Source organism: Phyllostomus hastatus, unplaced genomic scaffold (assembly GCF_019186645.2).
Source record: "Phyllostomus hastatus isolate PE091 unplaced genomic scaffold, TTU_PhHast_1.1 phas_scaffold_93, whole genome shotgun sequence".
In the NCBI taxonomy this organism is placed as follows: Eukaryota; Metazoa; Chordata; class Mammalia; order Chiroptera; family Phyllostomidae; genus Phyllostomus; species Phyllostomus hastatus.
In genome coordinates, this window is record NW_025334042.1 from 46,644,040 (window position 1) to 46,650,039 (window position 6,000).

Below are 6,000 nucleotides of genomic sequence, written 5' to 3' on the forward strand. Positions count from 1 at the left end.
GAAAAATAATAAGTTGAGTCAACATGTATGAGCTAAATGCAGTGTACAAGGTATACTGTACCTAAACCAAGAGGAAGCTTGTCTGATTGACAGCTGGTAATGAGTCTGCCTCCTGTAGGGCACGACAAGGGAAAGCAGATCCTGGAGGCCCTTCTGAATCCCAGATGTAATCAGAAATGTAATAATCTGGCACATATGCATTGAAAGACTGTGTTTGAACTGAGAAAAGGGTGTGCATATTGATAACGTGAACTTGTGAACTTGGCAAACTCTCTTACTGGTCTCAAGAATAATTTTTTTTTTTGCTTTGGAATATTGGTGGTAGTTAAGTCCTCACAAAATTATTAAAATCTGAGCTGCCAATCAAGCTGCACAATACAGAACATTTGGAGTCCAATCAGGACTTTGTACCTCCCAACCTGCCCTACTTATCCCTTGACTGAGGACCATGGCCCTAAAAGGAAAATGAGAGCCAGGGTATAATGCTTATGATTTTACTGATGACTGAAAGTTGGAGAAAGGCCACATTTACAACACTGAAAAGTTCATGGTTGCCAGTTTATCTATCAATTCTGAAACAGAGAGAAGGATTTTAAACACAAGTAATAACAGCCTGAGTGTGATCTATGCCTGGTATTTATTTCTACTACTAAGTTGTCTCATTATAAGACAATACAGGAAGTTAAGAGAGAGATGAAGAAGGAGTAGGGAGGTGAAGGTGGAAAGAGGAGGCCAGGAGAGGGGAAAGAGAAGGGAAGAGAGGAGAAGAAGAGAGGCAGAGGGGATGAGAGGTAGAACCTGGGGAGGTTGTAGGCAAACATAAGGAAAGGGAGTCAAATAAAAGCTCATGGTAGAAGTAACACTTGCTCTTAAAAGAATGGAGGAAATTTTCTATTTGTAAGCTTGAGGCAAGGAGAATCGTGGCAAAGACAAATCTGGATGAACAGTTTTAAGTGATTAAAGTCAAGAATAAAACAAGAGAAATAAACAGAAACAGAAAGAAAAATTAAAAATTTAGAGAAAGTCACCAGATTACTGAATAAAGGTATGATGAATACCTATGGAATCACTGGAAGCCATCTTTAGTTGGTTTTCCTTGTCATTGGCCATCACGCTGACCATGCTCACCACCTCTTTCACGTTGGCTTCTTTGGCTACCCAGGCCACCCTGGCCCCCTCAACCACCTGGGCCACCTTTTCCATCTCTGCTATGAGAGTTTTCCTGGCTTCCCTGGACATTCCAGCTATGAAGCTCACCCTGCTGACCATGGCCTTCTTTTTCATTTTTGCCCTTTTTTCCATGCTGACCTCTATCTTCTTCTTGAGAATTGACTTGCAATTCCTCTGAGGGTTCTTCAATTTCTTTATGATCTTCTTAAGTGGGAGGAAATTCAGAAAGAAACAAGGAAAGAGAAAAATTAGCCATAAACTTGAGAGGCAAGTAAGAAATTTACTGCAGCCTAAATTTATTTAGAAGTAATATATTCTTCTCTCCTTCTATGTTTCTGCCATCTAGTTTATATTGTCATCCATTCTAACTGTGCCGTGATATACATAAAACTATCTATAAACCATCAGATAGCTCATGATGTCTGAGAGAAACCACCAGGTGGAGTCACCATGTTTGCCTATAGATATACACGATATCTTGGCACAAATCTACCGAACTCTGCTTGATTCGATAGGGTATGGTCCATAGGTGTCCTTCTTCTCTCTGTGTCCTCACATGAGGAAAGGGATGGAGGAACTCTCTGGGCTCTCTTTTATAAGGACATTCATTTCATCTGTGAAGGCTTTGTCCTACAACCTATCACCTCCCAAGGTCCTGTCTCTTAATACCCCCATAACCGGGGATTATGTTTCAAAATTTGAATTTGGGGGGACATAGCCCTGGCCAGCATAGATCAGTCAGTTGGTTGGGGCATTGTCCCATAGACCAAAGGTCACAGGTTCAATTCCTGGTTAGGGCACATATCCAGGTTGCAGGTTTGATCCCCAGAGTGGGTGTATATGAGAAGACAATCAATGTTTGTCTCTCACATAGCTGTTTCTCTTTCTTTCTCCCTCCTTCTCTCTCCAAAAAGGAAATGAAAAAATGTTCCCAGGTGAGGATTAAAAAAATTAAAAAAAATAATGTGGGGGGACACAAACATTCTGTCTATGGCACCATCAGAAAAACTCTTTATTCCTCAGAGAATCACCTTGTCTCAGGACTTCTCTATGCTGCATTCAAAATAAATAAAATTTATTTTATTAAAAAAATTTTAACTGATAGCTAAACTAATTTAAACTTTTCACTAGTGTCATCATCCTTAAAATTCAAGGTGTCTAAGGTCTACCATGTTTAGTGCCAGTTAGAGACTAGAAGCAAGATTAGTTAGCCTCATCTCATCAGCTCACAGGAGGTTAACTCTCACTTCAGTGTCACAGGAATGCAAGGATCTCTCTCCTGCTTGACTCATTAGAGCAAAATCAGAATTGCATCTTTGCAGGGAAGTATGTTAAAAGAAAGTCTTGAACAAAGCATAGCGCAATGCTGAACTATATGCTAAGTCTGCCCACTAACTTTTAGTAGACACAACTTTCTTTCTTTCCCTGTTTCCCTCTCTCATTTTCTTATCTGGTAAGTACCTATTAACCACAGAGATTTTTTCTTTTTTAGAATTTAAAGTTTTCTTCTAAAAGGCATAAAAGAAACATACTAATAGATATTTATTTGCAGTTCTAATTTCTAGAGTTCATTCTTCCCCATTGTTACATAAAATATAAGGCAAATTAGAACATTTTCCAGGCGAGTCAGCTATGGTTTATACCAGAGCTCTTTGTTCTCTGAATGCATACAAGTTACTCTACACATGAATCATATATTTTCATGCCATATTACAGAGCATGTCTGTGAGAAAGGTAGGTGTTTATTTAATATTTCTTAATTAATGAGTTTCAAATTACACAAATGGGAAAAATTCATCATACTGAAGTTGACATCATAATGGATGACCTTCATGGATCTCATAAATTTATTACATGGTTTAACTTAGGCAAATTAATAACTGTGAGTGCCTTGGATTTCTTCCATGTATTTCCCAAAGCAAACATTAAAAGATTAAATCAATAGAAGATGAAAGATTAAAGTAATAACAATTACATCAGACGAGAAAAGAGGGGGAAAAACCAACCTGTATATCATGTGAACTTTTAGAATTATTTACAGGAATTTCAGTGATCAAATTGAATTTTGTGTGTCATCTGAAAATGTCCCCAAATTGCTTATATTTCATAGTCTACAGATACTTAAAGAACCACTACTCGATCCCCAGGACCCCCTTCTGGGTAGCAGAAACCATATGCTTTGCAGTCTAGTTACTCCCAGTACCTATAGAGCTCAAAAAGAATTAAAACAATAAATCAAACATAAGGTTCAAACACAGAGTTTTTGTGACACTAAGTGACACTAAGCTTTTAATGACACATAGATTTTAAGAATGACACTTGAGAGAATAATATTTTAGCATTTGCTTCTGAATCCATTTCTCCAGCCAATGTCTAGAGGGCAAAAATCAGAGGAAGAAATAATTCAACCAAGAGTTGAAAATTGACCTCAAAACCTCAGATAGGATAAGAGTTATGTTGTCTTCGAAAAGGAAGGAGAGCAGTAGAGATCATGAAAGAAAGAAAAAGTTTGGGTTGTTTAGTGAAGGATAGCATTGTTAAAATTATCAACTGTATCAGTAAATTGGTTGCATCTGTCTATCAATACATTCCCAGTGCCTAGCATATTGTGGGCATTCAATAAAAGTTAGTTGAATGAGTGAAAGAAGGTCAGGTGGAGTATACATAGAATTTTCTTCCAAGTTAGCATGACCTTTTAGATATCATGGAGAAAGTGCCCTGACTGGTGTAGCTCAGTAGACTGAGTGCAGGCCTGTGAACCAAAGGGTCATCAGTTTGATTCCCAGTCAGGGCACATGCCTGGGTTGTGAGCCAGGTCCCCAGTAGGGGGTGCATGAGAGGCAACATACACTGATGTTTCTCTCCCTCTCTTTCTCCCTCCCTTCCCCTCAAATAAAACCTTTAAAAATAAATAAATAAATAAATAAATAAATAAATAAATAAATAAATAACATGGAGAAAGTGATCTAAATCTATACCACTCTAACCATAAATTGTATCCTAAAGTTACAATTTGATTGGATATAAAATATGAGTCTTGGTTGGAAGCATATAACACAAAAGACTCAGAAAGTGTTTTAAAACAAGAGAGTTAAAGATGAGGGGTGTCATGTCCCCTGAAACTTACTATGCTTTCGATTGTTGAGGTGAGTTGAAAATTTTAGGATCACTAAAGAGGGTGTGTGCACCTCAGGTCACACCTAGAGGCACTACAGTTTTTCATAGCATTTTTGCAGCCATTAGCTTTTTTATACAAGGATCCTTGGAACAATACATGCAAAGACTGGGTTGTCATTTACATTGCTGTTCGCCAGGACGGGCTCTAAATTTGGGTTGATTTGAGCCTTGACTGCCACTCTGTTGGTTTGTCTTGAAAGATTGTGTATATCCAGGGCACATACCCAGCTACTCTTCAGCTATAAAAAATAAAAATAAAAAAGTAACTTAGGTTTTTACCTTTTCTGTATTTCTACAAGGAACTTCATGAAAGATATGTCTATTGTCACATTAATTATGCTCTTCTGTTAGCTCATTTCTTTTCTTAACTCATTTCTTCCAAGTGCTATAAAGCACTACATGAGTAATTATTATCAGTAATTAATGAAGGGCAGATAAAGAGCTTCCCAGACAAAAAAAACCTAAAGGAGTTCATCATCACCAAACCACTATTATATGAAATATTAAAAGGACTTATTAAGAGAAAGAAGATCAAAACTATGAATTAAAAATGGCAATAAATACATATCTATCAACAATTGAATCTAAAAAAATCTATTGATTCAATGCAATCCTTATTAAAATACCAACAACATATTTCACAGACCTAGAACAAATACTTCAAAAATTTATATGGAACCAAGAACAACCCTGAATAGCCTCAGCAATCTTGAGAAAAAAGAACAAAGTAGGAGGGATCACAATACCTGATATCAAAACACATTACAAGACCAGTGTAATCAAAACAGTCTGGTACTGGCATAAGAACAGACACCTAGATCAATGGAACTAAATAAATAGCACACAATTAAACCCAAGCTTCTATGATCAATTAATATTTCACAAAGGGGGCAGGGGCATACAATGGAGTAAAAATAGCCTCTTCAATAAATGGTGTTGGGAGAACTGGACAGGTATATCCAAAAAAAGAAAAAAGAAAGAAACGAGACCACCAACTTACATCATACACCAGAATAAGCTCAAAGTGGATAAAAGACTTACATATAAGTTGTGACACCATAAAAGCCCTAGAGAAAAATACAGGCGATAAAATTTCAGACATCCCACATAGTGATATTTTTGCTGATATATCTCCTAGGGCAAGAGAAATAAAGGAAGAATAAACAAATGGGACTACATTAAATAAAAAAACTTCTGCACAGCTAAAAAAAATCAAAATGAAAAGAGAGCTAGCCATATGGGAAGACATATTTGCCAATGATACTGCTGAAAGTGTTTGATCTCCAAAATATATAAAGAACTCATACAACTCAACACCAGGAAGACAAACAATTCAGTTAAAAAATGAGCAAAGGAGATACTTCTCCAAGGATGACATACAGAGGGCCCATAAATATGAAAGGATACTCAAGATCACTAGCCATCAGAGAGATGCAAATTAAAACTGTAATGAGATACTAGCTCACACTAATCAGAATGGCCATCATTAATAAATCAACAAACAACAAGTGCTGGTGAGGATGTAGAGAAAAGGGAACCCTAGTACACTGTTCAGACTGGTGCAGCCACTGTGGAAAACAGAATGGAATTTCCTCAAAAACTAAAAGTGGAACTGCCTTTTGACCCAGCAACTCTGCTGAGATTATACCTTAA